The sequence below is a fragment of the Podarcis pityusensis genome (genome assembly GCF_964106645.2).
Source record: "Podarcis pityusensis genome assembly, chromosome: 1".
In the NCBI taxonomy this organism is placed as follows: Eukaryota; Metazoa; Chordata; class Lepidosauria; order Squamata; family Lacertidae; genus Podarcis; species Podarcis pityusensis.
Genome location: NC_138028.1, coordinates 28,696,105 through 28,717,975, shown reverse-complemented (window position 1 = coordinate 28,717,975; position 21,871 = coordinate 28,696,105). Strand labels below are relative to the sequence as shown.

Here is a 21,871-nt window from a genome sequence, read left to right as displayed (position 1 = left end):
GTGAGAAACTTCATAGTGCAGAAATAGATCCTTGTAAACTAGGCAGCCAAACGTCACGGAGCCATCCAGCATAGTTGGTGATATTTTGTTCCACTAGCTTAGGCTTATTTAAACTGAATCTTGATGAGTTACACTGAAAAATTTAGGGGCTTAGTATATTACACCTTCCTTCTCCTTCTCCCCTCACCCACATGTCTGAACTGCTGCCATGGAACAATTGCACTGGCCTCTGGTCAGAGATGCTTTGGTTTACTGCTGCAGTTTTCCTGACCTTGGAAGTTTCTGCAAGTGTCACCAGACCCTTTTAATTCTTCTTCCATGTGTGAATCCAGAAGGAGAAAGGCAGAAGAAATGAAGTAGCAACAGGTAGCATGTGGATTAGCCCTGGGACATTAGCCAAAGTATAGTCTATCTAGGTACCCTTGGCACAGTTAGCTGCAACTTGCCCAATATCCCCTTTAGTGCAAAGACCAATGAAGTGCTGATTTGTGGCTTTATTGATGTGACATGAGATGTCTATTGGCTCAAGGAAAGCTTTTGTCTAATTTCACTGTTGATCCAGTGTGTGTTCTACATTACTTACCGATGCAAGTAAGTTATGAATATTTAAATAAAACTACTTAGAAATGGCAGTTAGATCACAGATGGATATGCCGTTTTTCTTCCTGTTGGCTATGACCATGTGGAGGCCTTTTAAAAACCACTCTTGCACCAATGACCAGGAGTTCCTGGCTTGCAGCAGATCAGTCGCCTGCAGGGGGCTCATGTGTAAACAGTAAAACACCAAACAGATGTCTGTTGCTACATCTGTCAGGTGGTAATTGATTAGTTTTCCTTCGTTTTGTTGTTTCTGTGTATGTTCAAATTATAGGTTGCAATACATTATTGATTGGTATTGTTAAAACAGGTTTTTCGTTCAGCCAACAGGAAAAACAAATTGCGCCTCTCTCTTGAATGTGTGTCCACATACACTTCTAGGCTAGATTCCTTAATGTTAACTTTGTGGTGGGGTTGCAATGCCTGCATTTTCAGTTCCCATGTTGCACTGGTAATGTCTGACGTTCTGCATCCCAAGGGTTATCCAAGTGGGTCAGCTTTGCCTCCTTTTCAAACTGAGAAGGTGAATGTTCACAATTGTACCTGTTGCTATTGGGGCCAATTACACTGTGCCCGGGTGGGGTGGCCTCTGCAATTTCATTGGCAGTGCACTTTAGCTTGATTTGCTTAGCAAAAGCCCCCCTTTTGCCACTGTTTAATTACCACCCATTTATTTCTAATGTGCTCAATTTGTTACCTTACAGATCAAAACAATATGCACGAAAGGGTTATGGGGTGCAGGAAATAAATCCACATGTATCATTAGCTGTTGATGAATAAACTTGTAAGCTGCTAATTTTTACGTGGTAGTAGTCTTCAGTGCTGTTTGCAAACTCAGTGGAAAGACTTGGTATGTATATTTGAAAGAGATAGAATTCAAATTACGCAAACTGTAGCTCAGGAGACCAGGACACACCCTATCCTACTCTCTTCAATCTTGTTTGCTTCACATGGACTGTCTGCACCTCTCTTTTCACCAATCTGTGCCATTCCTGCAGCCTTGAAAAACGTTCTATCCTCATCCCTCTACCAGTACTCTGTATTCTACCTAGATAAGAAGCAAAAGTTAAAATGTGGCGTGGCTTTTATAGATCCCAGGAGCATTATTGGAAGTGGCCTTTTGCTTCATATTTCCACTGGCTTTCATTCCCTTTCTCACATCCCAAGTCTTCGCAGCAGCCTTCATACAGAAGTGCACTTTTGGTTTTTTGTAGCATCGCATGCCAAACAAGAGCAATGTCTTCCATTGTGGAAACTGTCCAAGGAGCTTTTAGGTTCCTCTCAGCAAGCACCGAAACACCTCTCAGCAACTGCAAAGCATCAGGCTGGGATGCAGACCAAGAGCTTGTATGGAAGCATGTCCGCCTGACATATTGTTTTGTGTACTCCTCAGGGATACTGAATTAGCCCTGAAAATAATGAGAATCAACGTCAGAAGAGTTGGTTTCCAAATGTTTTGCGTCAGGTGTCCACAGAGAGAACCTGAGGGAAGCTTTCTAGAGCAGAGATGGGGGAACTTTTTCAGCCCCAGGGACACATTTCTTCATGGGCAATTTTCTAGGCGCCGCATGCCATGGAGTGGCCAGAGGCAGAGCTGAAAGTTAGTGAAGCAGCAGCTGCTAACCTTTGTCCAGTAGTCTGCATCTGAGCTATGCAAGAGGTTTTGACATATACCCCACACATCGGTATAAGTGAGAGGCATTATTGCAGCTGAATGACAGATTCCAGATAGGCAAAGGTGCTTGAAAAAGCATGAAAAATGGCTGTTCAGGGACCTGGCCTTAAGGACAAAGGGAGTTTCCTGGAAGAGCCCTGAGGGCCAAATAGAGGTCTCATTAGCCCCCCCCCCCCAAGGCCTGATGTTCCGTATCAGTGTTCTAAAGGATATCCTCTCCCTCCTTCTCATCTGTTCTTCTCATGGTACTAAGGCCCCATCTGTGTTTTAAATGTATATTGGCTGTATATTTGCCTGACTTGAAGAACTCTGGATTTGTTTGGTACCGAGAATCCTTTGTTACAGACTCATTGCCCCTCTTGCAGAACTACAGTTTCTCAGGTTCCCTGGAGAAGAGAATGAGTTTGAAATCAGTTTAAGTCTGTGGCATGAGTATCCCCCAAGAGTCAGACTAAAGAGAGATACTTCCAAAGACACAGGAGGAATTGATTAATTTTAGGCTTTTCTTGTCTCCTCTGAATCTACACTCCTCATAGCCCATGTGTAGAAAGGAAGTTCCATTGAAATTATGATGACTTGAAGGGGGATATTTGTATTTTAGAATGAATGAGGGGCATTCTGTGAACCCATCTGCCCAACACAGCTAAGCTGGAGCTGGGGGTGTGGGGGACACATTTTACAAAATGCACCCTCCTCCATTCCAGCAATTTTTCAGCAAGGCTTGTGAAACCAAACAAAATAGTTCCCCTCACTGTGCTTTAGCTGCATGGTGCCATTATGACATTCTTGCTGCCCTCACTCTGATATGGCTTTGTGTGTTTGTCACATAGCCAGATCTGATCAGCTCTGTGTCTTGCTTCCTGCATCTCCCATAATTATTTGGGATTAACTCACAAATACCATATTTTAAAAATGGCTTAGAAATGGCAAGGGGGTGGCTGATGAATCAGACAGCTGATGGAGTGCTAACCACACTTCTGCGGTACAGAATGACTGTTTTGCATTTAATATTTGATGTGTTGGAATTCTAATAAATACTGTGGGTTTTTTTGTTTGTTTTTTTAAATGACAAGTCAGGGAAAGAAGCAGCTGCAAACAGGTGGTGTTTTCTTTCCACTTCACTTTTATCTCCCAAATGTTGGTGGGTGAAAAATTTGTTGTGGCTCCACTTGGGATTGATAAGTGAAATAAAATGCTAAAGACCTCTGTCCCTTCGGAGTAGCAAATTCTTCATCCTTTAGGGCAATGGAGGGTGACCTGTGGTGCTACCCATGTTTCTTGTCCACACTTTCCATTTTCCCGAAACATTGGCCTTTCTGGAACAGATGGGATGTGGAGTGCAACATCCATTGGGAGGTAGGTTCCCCACTCCTGCATCAATTAATTAATTAATTAATATCCCACCCCCCTCCCAAAGGAGCCTAAAACCAAGAAGGAATGCTCCCTAGATCCACATGAGATTGTAGTTGCGAAGCTGAAATGTAAGTTATTCCCAAATGTTGTCACTGTTAGCAACTTGGGGCTGTTTGAAATTTTAACAACAGCTCCCCACTCTGATAGACTTTTGCTATGCGTCAGTGTTTAAGTACGTGCAGATCTGATCCTTGTGCCTGAATTGTGCACTCCTCTTCCCTAGTAGAATCAGCTGATTTCTCTCCTGCCTCTCCTGTCTATCACCTTGGCCAACATGGAAATGGCTAAGGTGATTGGAGTAATTTTTGTGACAGCTTGTTGCGTGCAACATTTTGACACAAGAACTGCAGTCATCCCCTGGTGGTATCGGTGCCCATGTGAATCTGCAAACATGTGGATTCTGTGTCTGCATGTACAATGGTCTCATGCATCCACTGACATCAGTAGGATGGAAGCAAGTTCAGCAGTCATCTCTGAAGATCCCTTAGAAGCCTTATTTGATGGAGACAGTGTGGTGAGCTGAATAAATACATACTACAAATAGAAACTGTCTGTGTGTGTGTGTGTGTGTGTGTGTGTGTGAGTGTAAATGTTTCTTTAAAAAAAAATGATGGAGGGAAGAAAAACAGAAGCAAGTTAAAAGGATAAGCCCAGGCCCATATTCTTGATTGTTATCCGACCTTCCTAATATGCTCATTATTGCCTCTCATTGGAAAATGACTGCCTACTGATCTCCAGTGGAGTTTAGCTGTGCATGGAGACATATCTCAGCAATGTTACAAGCTTGTTATCCAGGGGCTGTTACGATAGGCTGAGCTGTGGAGCATTGTGGAAAAACATGAAAATTTTAAACTCAGTTGTCTCAATAACAATTCCCGAGAGGAAGATTTAGGTGGGTTATTTAGACACTTCTGAAATAGACTTTATATCTCTGAGTGTGTTAAAGGAGCCGGAGGGATCTATGTGATTATTCTATGTGGAGTTGCTTCATATTACCCTAAAAAGAGCATTCTCCATCTGGAGAATCCAGCTTCCAGGGCTGAATTGCCTTTCAAGCAGGGTTAGAAACAGGGTCCACACCTCTACTTCATAAGGATCTGAGAATGTAACCTGATGTACCTGACCGATGATGCATGGAGACCTTTGCAGTGCACTCCTTTGTCCTGAGCTGGGTGTTGACACACCCTTGCTACATACTCCATTTCACAATCTGGCACAAACTCCACTGCTGACACTGGTTCAACAATTAATCTGAAATTGGGGAGTGGGGTGTGACTCCCCAGCCGAAGCCAGTCACCCATATTCCAGGCTATATTCTCCTCTTCTGCAGTTTCCCCCTACCAGCTATAGAACAACACTCACCGGATTGCCTAATATTTCACTTAGTGCAGCAAGCAAGTCTGTCACATGTCATTCTCTCTAGCCTGAGGCAGAGACCTGTATTGATTAGAAGTGGCAGGTTTCCTTTATAACTCAGTTTTGATTTTCAGAAGCACTCTGTTCCTGGCATTAAAAATTGTGACACCCCGCCCTCTCAGCTTAAGCAATATAACCGTCATTGGTTGTGCTTTTGACATGCCTTTGATTAGATGGAGCTGGTGTGATTTGTGTAAATGCCAGTGTTTCATAGACAGTAATGTTAAATAACTGCATAAGCAAGAGCATGACTTTTCAAAGCTTACCCTAGCAGCTCTTTCATAAAATATACTGAAGGAAGCTCAACTGCTTTAATAATTATTCTTTTTCTTCCCACTTGCCACCAGATGGCCCAGGAATTGAGTGATAGGAAGTTTCAACTAAACAGTTCCAAAACCTTTCACTCCTGCTGGGATTTCTCTTGTGATACTTTAAAGTTGGACCAGCAATCTGTTTGACTCATGGAGACATATAGTTTTGCTAATTGCTATTTTTTGGTGCTGGAGAAGGTCAGGATGGTGGATCAGTTTTGATTTCTCTGCTTTTCAGTTGCCCAATCTTAAAATCAGTTAGCCACAATTCTGCATGCATTTGCAATTTTTTTAAAAATAAGGAAGTGCTCATGAAAAATAACCAGCATTTTAAAGCATGTTTCTCCTAATAAACACATTTTTGCAAGTGTTTACCTCTTAATATAATGCATTTTTGTATATTAGTTTTCACTACTGTATGTATTCTGATGTATACTTCTAAGGTGTACAACTTTTTGGACTGAAAACGGCACCGCAATATTCAAATAAGAGTTTATTTCGAAAGATAGCTGTGTTTCCATTCACATATTGTTTCGGGAAGTACAAATAAGATAGGCTCACATTAAAATATATGTCATAAGAACCTAAGAAGAGCTTGCTGATCAAGCCAATGGCCCATCTAGTCCAGCATTCTGTTCTCACAGTTGTCCAACCTGATACCTGTGGGAAACCAGTAAACATGACCTCAGCACAAGAACATGCTTCCCTCCTGCATCTCCCAGCAACAGGTATTTAGAAGTATTGCTGCCTCTGATTTTGAAGGTTGAGTATTACCATAACGGCAATGTCCCCACCCAACTTTTCATGTAGAGATGCTAAACTGGAGGGAGCTTGTTTCTGCAAGGCTCCACATTATGCTAAGCCAGTCAAGCATGGGGATGCTTGAATAATTTGATCCCTGTGGATCTCCTGTATGCAATATCCTGATCGGCATCTCTTTTACTAACACAGAGATCAAAACTATCCACAGGATTCTGCGCTTCTCTTGATGCTGTGGCACAGTTCTTGGCAATTTAAACTGCTCAAAATAAATATTTAAATGTGTATTTGAATACTTATTTGTCGAGGATTAAAAGATTCACAGATAACTTTAAAATGGAATTACAGGTAAGACAAATGCAAAAATGATATGAACTAGAAATAGACAGGTTCACATTCCTAATTGAGAGACTTCTAATAATAATCATGTCTTTGGTGCATGTCAGCATTGAGAGTTCTTTATTCAAGACTTCATACATCAGTATAGCATCAATGCATCAATAAAGAACCATCCAAGAAGTCAGGAGGAGGAATAATATTTCATGCAGGCTGCAGAAAGTATTTAGGCTTCTGAGGACTGGTGTGTGCTTGCTTTTAGAATCCAGTGCCAACAGATATTTTCACAGATCTAGCAAGGCCTGCAGACGTCAGGAAATCTGATAGAAGGCTGTAGATATTCCCTAGATATTCCAGCAAAGCCCTATTTTGTCCGAGCTGGAGCTAGGAACCAGGGCTGAATTTGGTGGCTACCCTATTGTTCATCATGGGCTCAAAGAAGGGGATAATACGGAGTTGATTTTGAGTTGGGTTTTGGTTTTGAATACCTCCATAGTCACACTCTCCCTCCCAGACTGCCTTCTAGCATTATGAACTCTCCAAGGTGCTGAAGCCAGCTCCACATCTAAAATAACTTGCTCGACTCTGGTATCAATAATGCACCCGCCAAGCATAAATTGTTCTTTTCAAATGGACATGGGCCGTCATCTCAACAGAAACATGGTCAGGGGTCCAATTCATCTTCCCTTTGCTTGTGCTTCTAACTTAATTGCCTCGCTTGGCCCAATAAAAGCCTCTGTCAGCTTTGCTGATTTCTCATAACTATCTGTCATAGCGGCTCCTTTTTGCCTCCAAATTGCACTAAATGACCTTCCAACTGCTACATCTCTGCCCTGCTGATCTCAGGTGAATGATGAAGATGGATGACAGGCATCACAGGCCATCAGTCATGTGATTGGTAGGGGCCTAGGAAGCATCTGTGTCTTTTATAGTTCATCTGCCACAGATCTTTCCTAGCTCTAACAGACAGACACACACACACACACACACACACACACACACACACACAGAGAGAGAGAGAGAGAGAGAGACTCTGGAGAATATCCTGCCAACTAGGACCAAAGAGGCTACTTTAAGACCATATCTGGCCTTTAACAGCAGCTGGATTTGTGCACATTAGCAAGTAGAGGCTAATGATTTCGAGATTTTGATGCTGTGAGAAGCATCACCTGCTGATCTCCTCAGCATCACCAGCCCAATTATTCTGCTCATTTGGCAATTTTTTCTGACCTTTTTTCTTTTTAAAGAAAGCAATGTGTGGACTAGTTTAAAAAGCAAATCAAGAGAATATAAATCCCAGAAAATAATAAAACAGAGCTAGGTCAAATGAGTATCAGCCTGCAAAATGCTGCCATCACATAGAGCCAGTGTTATAGGAAACTATTTTTCCATGTTGCCCAGGGTGGTCTATCCTGACCAGCAGCAGTTTTCCAGGATCTCAGGCAGAAGGTCTTTCACCTCACCTGCCACCTGATCCTTCTAACATACCTAGAATCATAGAATCATAGAATCATAGAGTTGGAAGAGACCACAAGGGCCATCGAGTCCAACCCCCTGCCAAGCAGGAAACACCATCAGAGCACTCCTGACATATTGTTGTCAAGCCTCTGCTTAAAGACCTCCAAAGAAGGAGACTCCACCACACTCCTTGGCAGCAAATTCCACTGTCGAACAGTTCTTACTGTCAGGAAGTTCTTCCTAATGTTTAGGTGGAATCTTCTTTCTTGTAGTTTGGATCCATTGCTCCGTGTCCGCTTCTCTGGAGCAGCAGAAAATACCTCTAGTATGTTAGAGAGATTGAACCTGTGACGTGCTGCATGCACAGCATGTTCTCAACTGATGAGCTGTGAACCCGTCAATAAATTTATAGAGCTAGAATTTATTTATTTTTTGCTTTGGATAGCATATTTTAAACCTAAAGAAAGGTCAGGGATCTTGAAGCATTGTCTGCTGCAACTGTGTGCCATCCAGATGTTGTTGGAACTCTACCTCCCACCTTGCCCAACTACCATGGTTATTGCTCAGAGATTAGTCATTGTCTGATACATCTTGAGGTCACCAAGATAATATTTAAATGCTACTTTCAAATGCATTTCCCCTAAAATATCCCCACACCTGTGTGTGTGTGTGTGTGTGTGTGTGTGTGTGTGTGTATTCAATACATGCATGTTAAATCTATTTTGACATGTGCCTTTGAGCCTGAAATTGCATCAAAGACATTTGGGAAGTGCAAAACCTGTTGGATAACAAAAATTCCGATCTGCACATAAATCTGGCAAATGGCAATCAGGTCAGTTTGTATCAGAATTCATAAAGACTGAGCCCCTCAAGCAGCCCTAACTTTATGCTCTGGGAGGTGTAGGAATGCTAATGCTAATACTAATAATAAATTCCCATGTGTGAACTGTGAGAGGTTGTGAGAACTCTGCCGCTTATCATTTCTAATTATTAAAATAGTTTTGTTATTTGGCGACATAACAGTTTCCATCAGTCTCTTCTCATTCTGTTATTAGTGGGAAATACTAAAACCTTCCAGGTATTTACTCAGTTATGGGGAACTGAGTATTTATGACAAGGAAAAATGTAATGAACTTCTTTAAGTCCAGCTTGGATTGTAATGGTGCCTATTTTTTCTCTACCCCCTTAAAACCATTGGGTTTGGGGTGTGATTGCATAGCCCATTTTAAGCACACAAGACCTCCAAATTCATGCTATCGTAGGCAGAATAGAGTTTCTGGCAGGCAGCATATTCAGCAGATGGTTCTCTGCCCACACATCTCTATTTTTGCATAGGCCCCCAATGTTTATATTAGCAGTAATGAGCTTGGGCAATTATAAATAGAATGTTGTTTATTGTTTCTTCTATAAAAGAGCAAAAATGAATAATTTCTTTTTTAAAACCCAAAAAGGGTAAAAATTGAACTGATGTAATGGAGATATTTCTCAGCCCAATGGAAAATCAGAGCAGTCAAAAACCTTGCACCTCACTCATTTGGCAGAATAAAGAGTGCTCTTGTTTTCCTTTTTTTCTACCCCGCTAGATGGTGCTGTGGCTCTGTAAGTCAACCAGATGCAGGCAGACACCACACAAACAAATACACCCGTGGATTGCAAAGAGCAAACCACAAATGAAGTTAGAAGAATCCATTTCACTCTTGCTGCCTTCTCCCCTCCCCTCCTTTCCAAATTAATCTCACAAAGAGGTTTTCCAAGATCACAAGCGCTATTTGGCTCTGGGCAGTTTTCATTTCCCCTCCTTGCTTACAAAACCCTGCGGTTCTGCCATCACTTAGGACAGTTTAGGAAGCTGCTATAGGCTGCATGAGGAACTGCGTTTGGGGAAACAGTGTTATTAAATAGCATCACGACTCCTCGGGAGCATTAAGAACAGCTATCCTGTCTTGACATGTCCACTGAGTGTAGCTTAAATATGTGTCACCCTGAGTGCAAGAGAGAGAGAGCAGAGAAAGGGATGGTGTTTATCTTACAGTGAACTGCTTTTGCTCTGCTACAATGAGTATTGCTTTAGGTCCAGCCATGGGGATTCAAAGCTGTCCATTCATGGATGACAGAACACACAGCGAGCAGCAATTGAAGTTTAGCTTATCAGTTTCTCACCTCCTATCTCTCTGATCCTTGGGTTATCCTTCCCAGGTACACTGGTGGATGTTGAAACCTCAAAAGGCAAGGAAGGCCGAGGAATGATGGAATTTCCTGAGCATTCTAGAATGGAACCTTGACACCCTGGGAAGCATCTACAGTGCCCAATCAGTGAGCTGGTCATCCCCACCTTTATAGGACCTTTCTGCTAAATCAGGGATGAGGAGCCTACAGCCCTCCAAAAGTTATTGGACTCCCAACACTCATCAGCCAGCATGGCCAATGATCAGGAATGATGGGATTTGTAGTCCAGTAATATCTGGAGGGGCCACAGTTTCCCCAGCCGTGATCTAAATGAAGCAAGGAGGGAGAATGAGAAATTTGTAGACATTTGTAGACATTTATTTGTGATTAAAATTGCAAGGTTCTCAGGTGGAAGTAGTACATCTTACAAATATATAAGTGGTATAAGAGATGATTTTTGGTTATTATAAAAGTGAAACCATAATTCAGTCGTGTACCCACTGGCAATGCAGATGTCTCATACCTTGTCTGCTTTGAAAGAATACCGGAGTTACACCCCCCCCCCCGGAAAGATAGTAGGTGATTATATAGCATCACTGCCAGGGGCGAAATAGGGTGAATTGCTGCCCCCATGGGCAGCTCATGGGGGTCGCCATCTTCCCCTCACCCCATGAAATGCCTAAATAACAATGCCTACTGCATTACATAGCTTCTTCCCAAGGACATTTGTGGCTTCATTTTTCAAAGGACACAGCAGTTGTGTTGCTGGCCAGATCTCATCTGAGCTGTGTCTTTGCTTTTAAAGTGACTAAAAAAGGGGAATGGGGAAAGAAACCCTCAGACCACATGGCAGTATATTCTGCAAGTGTTACTATCCCCACCTGAATATCCTTCCACCTGAATGTCTAGTGCTTCTAATGTTCAAATGGGGTGCCCCCCTCCCAAAAAAAGAGAATAGTGAGAAATTTGGGAAGTTGAACATTCAGTTCAGCACTCAACTTGTGCCACTTAAAGGTTTGTGGATTTCTTCCATTAACGGCTTCCTTCCCTATACTTCTAGTGGCTAGTTTCACCTTCTGTTGATGGCCTGGGCTTCCAATTTTCATTTGGAGGCCGAAAACATTGCCCATAGTCAAGGAAAATATACCTCAAGTTTGTTTAAGAAGCAGCTTCTTTATTTAATCCTCCTGAAATTTCACAGCCTAAGCTAAATTGACAGCATTGCTTTAAATAATGACTCTCTTTCCATAGTTGTTGCAAAGGTTACGCACTTGCTTCAGGACTCATTTGGACCTGAAGTCCTGAATCTGCAGTTTTCTAGTGGGCAACTATTAATCTGATAGGCTCTGCTGTAAATAATCACGGTAAATGCCATGTAATGTATCTTCACTGGGGCAGGAGGGGAGCTTTCAATCATGGAGTCACCATTAGGAAGTTGTTTGAAGTCTCCACTAATTGTCTGAAAAGGGAACACAAAAGTAAACTTTTCCCCCGTCTTAGCTTCATATTGGCCACACTTGCACATCACAATCAGCCAGGATTCTGGGCTTATCTTGGCTCTCTTTGAAGGACCATTATATTCAGCCATTTTGCTCCTCCTTTTGCATGAGCGGGTAAAACTAACTAGGAAGGACTGGTAAGCCCAGTATCCTGAAACAGGCCAGAATGGTAAACTGGAGTCTTTAAACTAGGATTCATAGTTGGGAGCCAAAACCAGGATCCCAGGCTCACTCATCGTGATAGGATGCCCCTTCCCGATTAGTTTCATCTGCTTGAGCAATCAGGAGTGAATGGGTCACATGCAGATGCAAAGTAGGCTAGGAATCCTGGCTTACTGTCATGAAGTGCAAATGTGACCATTGTTTTCTCAGCAAAGATCAAAAACACATGGGCAGAGTGAGGGAAAGGCAGGATATGAATATAATAATAGAAATAATCATAAACTACAAAGCAAAGCTTCCCTGGTCAGATTAAGCTGGTGATATTCCCTGTGTCTGAGAGCCATTTCTGTATCATGAAATATTCCTCACCAATGCAAAGACTTTTGGAAGGCCATCCACCAGGAACATAAATGAGGAGAATTGCATTGGGATGGGGAGCCCTTTCCATTGGTGTTTTATTCTCCAAGATGGTCATGGGCAGAGCAATCCAAACCCCTTTTGCCAGATTGGATTGGAGGAGGGTTGAATTAAGTGGAGATATCCCTAAACCCAACCCTCCTGAGTGAGCCAGACTCCTGTCAGTGCTGGCCTCCCCCTTCTGCCACTGCACATGAAGGGGGACAGAGGCCCGCTGGCTAGGCCCAATGGGGTCTAGCAGAAAGCCCCAGAAAAGGGTGTTCTGAAGGTGAGAAGGGTGAGGGGTTGAGCTGAGATGGCTTGAGACCAGCTGAACCTTGAGCTGGTCTCACAGCTGTTTCACAATGACATTAGGCTCAATACAAGCCTGCTCATCCTGCTCCCCCCACCTCCACCTACCTCCATGTCTGCTATAAGTAGCAAGGCTGTGGATTCAGCAGTGGCTCCACTGCTTTGTAAACTTCCGCTGGCAGAGTGTGTTGGTGTTAGAATGGCGCCCTATAAAGAGTTATCCATGAAGCATTCTGATGTGTTGTTCAAGCAGGGTCTCTTGGTTATTCCTTTGCAGATAAGAGTCAGGGGTTGGCTAGCATTTGAGTGGCTGTTTTAAGGAGATATTCACACCTTTACAGACTTTAAACTTCCCTGAGTGGTGAGAAGTTCCAGGAGCTGTGCATACTTGTTTGGCTTCCTTTGGAAGGGGAGATACCGTATTTTTCGCTCTATAAGACGCACCAGACCACAAGACGCACCTAGTTTTTGGAAAACAAGAAAAAAAATATTCTGAATCTCAGAAGCCAGAACAGCAAGAGGGATCGCTACGCAGTGAAAGGAGCAATCCCTCTTGCTGTTCTGGCTTCTGGGATAGCTGCACAGCCTGCATTCGCTCCATAAGACACATACACATTTCCCCTTACTTTTTAGGAGGGAAAAAGTGAGTCTTATAGAGCAAAAAATACGGTAATTGGAGACTTGCGGTATTCTGCTGTATTGTGGCTCTATTCCATCCATCTTTGCATTTTTGTGCAAATTTCTTCAACCGGAACTGGGCTGCAAAATTCAGAGAAGTGTGTAATCCAATGGATAGCTATGTCCAATCTGCATTTAAGTATGAGAGTGGCTAATTAGGTCTGTTTGCTTTGAAATGTGAACACATTCATCCTTCATACCTAAGCATTTCTGCAACCAACAAATCCACTACCCTATATCAGGTCCCCAGAGAGAGAGAGGGAGAGAGAGAGAGAAAGAGGAAACCTCTACATACTCTGAAATACATTCCTCTAAGAAGAGTTGATAAAATAAACAGTGAAGACCTTTAATGAGAGATGCAGACCTGGGGAAATATGTGGGAGGGAGCTCAAGCTTTCAGGATGCTAAACCAATACAGGGCAGGCTCAGGCTAGCTCTGGATATTGACAGCACGTTGGCCAGAAAAAACTTGGCCACAGTCCATACCCCACCAACACCAAAGGCTAGTATCTAAGATGATATTTTTGCTAAGCATATTCACTTTCGGCTCAGAGCTTCAGGGCTGTTTGTGAGCATATTTTCCATTCTGTTTGCAAAAAGCATAAGAATAATTCTGCTGTGTCATACAAGAGATCTATCTCATCCAGCCCCCTGTTTTCCACATTGGTCAACCAGAAGCCCACAAGCAAGACATGAAGGAAGTAGTCCTCCCATGCTATGGCTCACCAGCAACTGGTTTTCCAATAAATGTTGCCTCTGAAGCTGGAGGTTCAATATAGTTATTCTGGCCAATAGCTACCAGTGGCCGGTTTTACACACCCACTAAAGTATGTTTTAGTGTCTCAAGAAACCATAAATTTCAAGCTAATACAAAATTTTATATTAGCTAGATGGTTAGGTTGCAATTTGTTGGATTGCAGATGTAAACGGTCAGTATTTCTTCTTCCATTAACCTTTCTGTTAGAATAACATGCATTTTTTGGGTAATGCTATGTAGCCTCTTAAATTTGGCACAGAACCCTGGCATCTCCAGGTAGGGCTGAGGAAGACTTCCCATCTGAAACCCTGGAGTGCCTCTGACCAAAATACTAAGGTAAAGACCAATGGCCTGATTTCGTATAAGACAGCTTCCTAAAATTGAATGTAATCTGGTTCTGATAGCTACCAGGAGACTTATCCTCTATTCACCTTTCCTTATAGGGAAGGTGCTCCTACCCTTTTACAACTCACTGAGGAACCACTTGCAAATGTTTATTAAATTATATGTGATTCCCTCCCCGCAATTTTTTAAAAATTGAAGTGAAATACAGTACACTTTTTATTTTTACAGAATTTGTTAATAAGAATATTTAAGAATGAAAGACAATATTCTGCAGTGACCCTCCTCCCCCCCCCCAACTGTAATTTGTTGTCCAAGAAGTGGCGCTACAGGGAATGGTTAATGCCAAGGAATGCCAGATCACAATGGATCTCACTCGCCTGAGATGAGAAGGGATTTTTGTTTTGTTTTTTAACTGTAGTGGGCTGCCTCCTCTTGTGATGAAAGTACCATAAGAGGCATGGAATTGTGCTATGTTTCACAATGTCAGCTTGAAGCAATTATTGGGCATTAGGCTACAGTCAGTCAGAGCCAGGACTGTCAGTCTCTTTCTCACTCTCTTGTTGTGCAGTATAAATAAATAAATAAAAGCATTAATTTCCCCTTGGGAAATGAATAAGGGAATATCAGAAGAGTGGCTATTATGGAGGTGAGCTGCTGTGAATGTGCAGGGGAGCAAGTCTAGTGGAATTGATGTCAGGACTTGACAATAGAACCTTTGCCTTTCCTTTGCTGGGTGATTGAGAGAGGTATCTGTATCATATTTCCAGACTCTGCAGGGCTGTAGGCCTGTAGGATTTCCAGTGAGTAGTGCAAGACAAGATAGGACTGTTTACACAGCTGTGCATATAAATTAGCATATGTAGTGTTTATGCAAATCTGTTTCTTTTTTATCCTTTTTGGGGGGGTTGATGCTCCCCTTTTGATGTGATTCACAAGCCGGCCACCCTAAAAGAGCAACTGTGCATCCCTGTGCCCTTCACAGGAGACAATAATGGTTAGGGCTGCCATGTGTCTGGATTTTCCCAGACATTTCTGGGATTTCAAAGGTGGAATTGATGTCTGGGGGGAATTTCCAAAAGGTGGTGCTTTCTGGGCGTTCTGGTTTTAACTTTTTGAAATATGGCAACCCTAGTAGTGGTGGGGTCTGGAAGACAGACAGCTCTGAGACCTCAAAACTGCGAAGGACAGGGCTACAGGATCAAATGGGTGTCAGTCAGGTGACCTCCTGCTAGAATCTGGGATGGTTAAGAAGGAAGCTGGTGAGGGCTGTGGTTCTACCTGGGCTACCTGAGGCAGTACAATCAATTGGGGGTGATGCTGCAATGGTTGTTCTTTGATCATCAGAAGGAGAGCAGAATCTGGGGCAGGTGTGGGGCACAGAGCTAGTCCACAGTTTCAGACTTCCCCATGCCTGTGTGTTTCAAAACGGATGGAAACTCACCTAACAATGGATAGCTGTAGGTAGGGGAGTGGCAAAGCAGAAGTTGAGGTCTTGGAGAAATTACAGCCGTACGGTTTGAAATGCTATGGGTAGATTAAAAAATAATCCCCAGCCAGAATTGAGCTGAATATAGTGGAATGCCTTCTGCCTCATTAACACCAAACTGCTAACCTTCCTCACTACTTCACCAGAAGCTCAATAATAGAGCATAGACTATGCATGCAAAAGTCTCCAGGTTCACCTCCAGTTTAAAAGGTCATGTGGTGGGTGATGTAAAAGACGTTCCTCTGCCCAGGATCCTGGCAGGCCACTGCTAGTTAGGCAATATTGGGCTAGACAGACAAATAGTCTGACCCACTATAAAGCAGGTTCCTGGTTTCTCTCTCTCTCTCTCTCTCTCTCTCTCTCTCTCTCTCACACACACACACACACACACACACACACTTCAGATCCAGACAAGTGTGATACATCAAAAACTGCCTATTTTATTACTACTGGACAACTGTTGGCATTTGTCCTATTTCTTCTCATGCCTCAAGCTCATCTTCATTGATGACATTGCGGAAGATGCTTGGAAGATGGCTGCCAAATGACAATCCTGTATTTTCCAAAGGCCCCAAGGTGACCTCCTCAAGGCTCATTGCACTCCAGCACTACTTAGTGTTCATATGTACATAATCTAGCCACAGTGGGCTCTGTTGTCGCCTGGAGCTTTTGCCCTACCATAATTCTTTTTGGGAAGAGGATAACCTCCCATCTGACTGTACTTTCCTTCTCCTGGTCCCCCACCCCAAGAACAAAGTCCTTTATTCTGACCAACCTGGTTGCTGCTTCAATGCCCTGTATTTTATCAGCTGCAAAGTGTTTCCTACGTTGTTTGGTTAATGTGATGGATGCTTCTCTCCCTGCCTTCTTGGTGTTTAAGCCAAGATGCAGAATTGCAAGTTAAAAGGTGATTAATCTTCCCTAATGGGATTGCACACTACAAACAGGATCTCACCCTCCACGTCTTTGTTAGCCCTGACCGAAGCTTGCATTACCTCAGACTCAGTAATAGGTCATTTATAATGAACAACAGAAGATGTGGGGAGGAGAGGAGGGTTGTTTGGTCAAGTGTCAGCTGCCCCCAGCTCATTTAGGCTTAATCCCATTGTCCAAGTGATCCTGAGTTCTGGGTGGTGTGTAATTGGGTGTATAGTGAGATGACAACATCCAGCCTGCTGCAGTGTTTCATCCTTTTATCCCATTAACACTAGCTTCTTACAGTCAAATAACTTAGCTCTAGGTTAGACAGTATAATCTGGGGAAGACAAGAGTGCATACCCACTCCAGATTCAGAGCTGTAAAAACAGAGCTGGGGCCATGAGTTCTTTATGGAGGCAGCTCATATGCAACTCAGCTGAATCTGGGCTCATGCCTTTAAAATGTCTTCTTGCGAATGCTGTACTTAGAGTAAAGATGGAGCTGCAGTTTAGCAGGCAAATTCATTGTGCCTGGTCATCTTCATCAGACCAACGCAGCCCTCAGAGATGAGCCATTTGACAAAGGTGTGGCTAAGGCACACCTGCAGCTTTTGGAAGTCCTGCCAGTTGGGGATAGAACAGAATTATGTTCAGTCCACATTTTAAAGCCAACTGACTTAATTCTCACCTCCTGAATCAGAACGTACATGGATGCACAGACTGGGGCATCATCATCTTTTAAATCGTTACACACATCTCTACATTCTTTTGAGCAGTTCTTGGTTCAAAAAACATACCACTCTGCATTAAAAAAAATGTGTATTTTAGATATTCTCAAATTCATATCATTATATACCCAACTGATACCTGTGGGTTGAGCATGAACATTTATGAAGGGAAGCCTATGGGTGTTCTGCTGTATATACACAGGCTTCTGCATGACCCTGCATGAATGCTCAGCTATCAGGGGAGGGGAGAGCAGGGTGTATGGTGTTGTGGATGGGCCAGTAATCCAGGTCTGCATCTGCCTCCCCATGTCTAGCCTCTGTGTAAAGGATAATTTGAGACAAGCATTATTGAGGGAAATCAATGTCATCAAATAATCTGGAAAACAACAACAAAACAGAATGGGGTAGCAACAACACAGAATGGGGAGGAGAGGATTTGTCACTGGCTGCTAGTGATGTCATGGGCTCTCTCCAGTGGAGCCAGGACCATTATGATCACTTCATCCTATGTACTCTCACAATAGTCTCAGTAGCACTGGTAGTGGCATGGTGAGTGGACGGGAAAATATCATTGCCCCAGTGATGAAATATTTGAGTACTGGGCAAGTGTGATTCTCTCCCTTTCTCCATTACCTTGAGACAAGAAATCTGGCTTCCATGCAACAAATGCGTGTTTTCGTGCAGCTGAAAATTTACCGTGCATGTGCGCACACACAATCAATAACGTGGAAAGATGCACCAGTGAGAAAAAAGTAATGAAAATTCATTTTTCTCCTCTGTTTATTATTATTATTATTATTATTATTATTATTATTTATACTCCACCCATCTGGCTGGGTTTCCCCAGCCACTATGGGCGGCTCCCAACAGAGTACTAAAAATAATAGGGAGAAGGAGGGCAAGAGTCATCAAGGAGTTTGTTCTCAGGAACAATTAGGTGCAGAGAGGTTGGAAAAGTGACTAAGACGTGCGAATTAGCAGCCAAGGTTAGTTTGATTAGCAACAGAGAGGTGTTCTAGAAGAAGTTAATCCCAAGATCTCACAGCGGCTCATTGAATGCATAATGTAAGAGGCTAAAAATAAAAGGAAGGATCGTCAAGTGCAACTGTGTGCTTAAGAGTAGAGAACTGTGGATATTAGGATAAGTTGCTTTTGTTATACTGTTGGCTCTCTTGTCAGCTTGTTTGTTACACATCATGATTACCTTTGGCTTCCATTCTGAATGCATACTATGATCCCCATTCAGAAACAGCAACAGAAGCCTTCTGAATCACCATCTTTAGCTAAATGCAAATCATGAGCATTCTGAGGAATGTCTGAAGGGGTTGGACATATTTATTCTTACCTAGAAAGGAGAGACAAAGAATTATGAACAGCGGGGAGATAAGAATGGTAGTGTTTGTTTTACCTTTCTACATGACCACTTCCCATCAGCCAGGGGTAGACAAAGTGGTGTCCTTCAGGTGGGACTGCAATTCCCATCAGCCCCCTACAGCATGGCCACGGGTCAGGGGTGATAAGTGTTGCGGTTCTACAACATCTTAAGGGCACCTCATAGAAACCAGTTGCTTCCTCTGGCCATACAGGTCAAGAAGCCATGGGTTTCAGTTGCACAAAAGAAGCTACAGTACCTGTGAAATATTAGGGGAAACGTTCAGTTTCTAGTAGTGTTTTCCCTTTAAAACACGAACGGTGTTATTCAGAGTGCCAGCTTTATGATATTAGAGAATGAGGGGTGCTGCTTCTGCCAGCTCTGTGGGCATAAGCAACTTATTTGCAGTTCATAGAAATCACTGTGCATTTCTCGGGGGGGGGGGGTAATTGTCCCCTGTGCAGCCCAAGCACCTCTCCAGTATCAGGCAGGCTCAGTGTCAGCAGAGGTCAAGGATGGAACAGCTCTGAGAAACGAAACCCCAGGAGCTAGCAGTTCAGTGCAGAGCAGATGGTGGGATAATGTTGGTGGAGGATGTCGCCCTCCAGGAATGTCAGGGTCAAACATCTCACCAGCATAGGGTGTTAAGTGTAATGGGAAGGGGAGGGCTGAAGAGAAAGGGAGGGAGATCAAGAAAACAGGAGGTTAAATGAGGCGATGCTTGTGCAGTGGTACTGCGCCACTCCAGAGCTCTGCCAAAGAGAAAGGTTACTTGCCTGCCACTTCATTAGGAGAAAGGGAGGCACTTCAAGGAGCCTCATCTGTTGAGTAGACAGAGTGGATCCTAACGAAAGGAATGACAGATTAAGAACTGTCTGGGAGCTAATGTACTGTTTACTGCAGTATAAATGGCTGGTGTTTGGGGAATGACAGCTGAGAGGAAGCGACAACCGGGTGGTAGCGGAGGGGAGGGGGAGCTTTCTTGATTTCCGAAGCTCCTGCTCCGAAGCAAAACTGCACTTTGGAAGGAGAGAGATATGGTCTCCTCTGGATTCCCTTCCACCTTCTGTTCTGTTCTGCCTAAACAAACAGGCCAATTAAAAAAAAAAATGGCAGCTTGGTCCTACTGTGCAAATGGTATTGAATTGAATGCTTGCTTTTCTTTAATTATTAGTGGAAATGATCACTAGCCTTAAGCACAGATTGGATTGGGGACTGAGAGCTGTGGCTCCATCCCTTCTTCCCTTCTTGCCCCCGTGAACCAGCTCCTTGCTCCAAAAAGAGGGACAACCCTTTTTAAATTATCATCTTTATTTATTAAATTATATTCTGCTTTTCACCTCATCTGGGCCTCAAACCAGCTTACAAAGGATAAAAAAATGTACAAAATACAGAATGTAAAGCATGAATTAAATCAGTGGAGAATAAAACATCAGAACAGCATTCATGGTGCAAAGGTCTCCTGGAATATAAAACAATTTTAACTAGGCATCTGGAACTTGGCAGGGACAGTGCCTGCCTGATTTCTTGTTAACAGAGTAAAAAAGCTCTATTACCAGAAAAGGGGAGAATCCTTCTTCATCATTAAGTACATTTGTGGAGAAAGAGAATGGTAATTTATGATGAGAAGCCATCTCAACAAATTCACCTGAAAGAAAAGCTGAGTATTGGAAACACATATACACAGAATCAGGGAGGAAAGGTCAATTTCTCTTTATTTAGGTTCTCAGATTATTTTTCACTGCCATTATAACCAGGACATTTTTTCAGCTCTAGCACCTCTCGGGTGGGCACCACTACCATCCTAAGAGAACGAGGGAGGCGTTTGTGGTGAGTTCTGGCACCTCTTTTTCTAGAAAAATAGCACTGATTATACCTGTCATCATCATTAAGGCAACAGCCTATGCAAAATCTAATTTTAAATGCTGGCTGCAACTCTTAAATAATAATTTTATTTTCCTCCTTTCCAGACAGCATTCAATATGTATATTTCCTTAGCTTTAAAGCCATGTGACATGTATGGGTTTTTCAAGCTGAAGGGAGCTGCTATTCAGCGGCAGCAGCTTCTACCTTGACAGATGTTAACATGAGAGAGACAGTCTCCTGCCCGGCATGCTGTCTGCTTCTCGTATTCCTCTGGCTGCCTTTAAATTATGAGATTTCTCTGTCTCTTTGCTATGCCCAGGTGTGGAGTGATCTGCTAAATGCCAGGCTCTTCTTCTTCTTCCCAGGTCTCCACTTTGTGCAATAATGTATTGTTAGGGAAAATGGGCACCCGCACTCCAAAAACAAAACAGGTGCTTTCTGCACTTGTGTTAACACTATTCTGTATGAAGAGGAAGGCTCTTCAAGATGCAAACAGCAGATTCTCCAGAGCCCAGTTGCCTTCCGGGAACGTGTGATCACACTTTGATAATGATCACATACATCTGTGTCACCTTTTCATTGAGAAAGACTTTCCACAATAGAGGGACAACTTTATTTCTTCCTCTAGGTTAGAAAGAAGCAGCTGTTTCCCAGTCTGCAGCAAGCATAGTTCCCGAATGCTCAGTGGAAGGAAAGGAGAACTACGGGCATATAAGAAGTATTTGCCCATTTGGCCACTGGCATATGGCTTCAAATGCTGCCATGTCTTTAGATGTCCTGAAAAGCATGCGGCATCAATGCTTCCACAGTGTGTGATGCAAGGATGCATATATTACGGATTTAAAATGATAATGTCTTTGCTGAAGCTTTTCTTTCAGATCTTTTGAAACATGCAACCAACTAGATGTGTAAGATTACAGTATATCCCAAAGAACCACAATTTCTTTCACTGTGACATGGATGCCCTAACTTCTTAGGTTTGGTCTAATAATAAGAATAATACTTTATTATTTATACCCTGCTCATCTGGCTGGGTTTCCCCAGCCACTCTGGACAGCCTCCAGCAAAATATTAAAATACAATACACATTACCTTATCTCCCTAGGAAGATGGGGTTGTGGGGTGCATTACTTTCCATGTGAGATTATTTCTCTGACTAGCCTTGAGTTCACTGATTGTATGAACCAAGTAACTATTATTATAAGCAATTAAATGGTCCTGT

General features: G+C 42.9%; 1 protein-coding gene and 1 long non-coding RNA gene across 25 annotated transcripts in view; both read left to right on the top strand.

The window, feature by feature from the left end:
- NRXN3 (neurexin 3) overlaps window positions 1-21,871 on the top strand; it is a 1,227,884-nt gene that overhangs the window by 582,707 nt on the left and 623,306 nt on the right. The gene's annotated exons all lie outside the window — the stretch shown is intronic.
- Window positions 18,013-21,871, top strand: part of LOC308459352 — a 6,534-nt gene continuing 2,675 nt past the window's right edge. Inside the window, exons 1-2 of the long non-coding RNA XR_013978022.1 lie at window positions 18,013-18,163; window positions 20,554-20,613. This is a non-coding gene — a long non-coding RNA (uncharacterized lncRNA). The remainder of the gene's footprint in view (window positions 18,164-20,553; window positions 20,614-21,871) is intronic.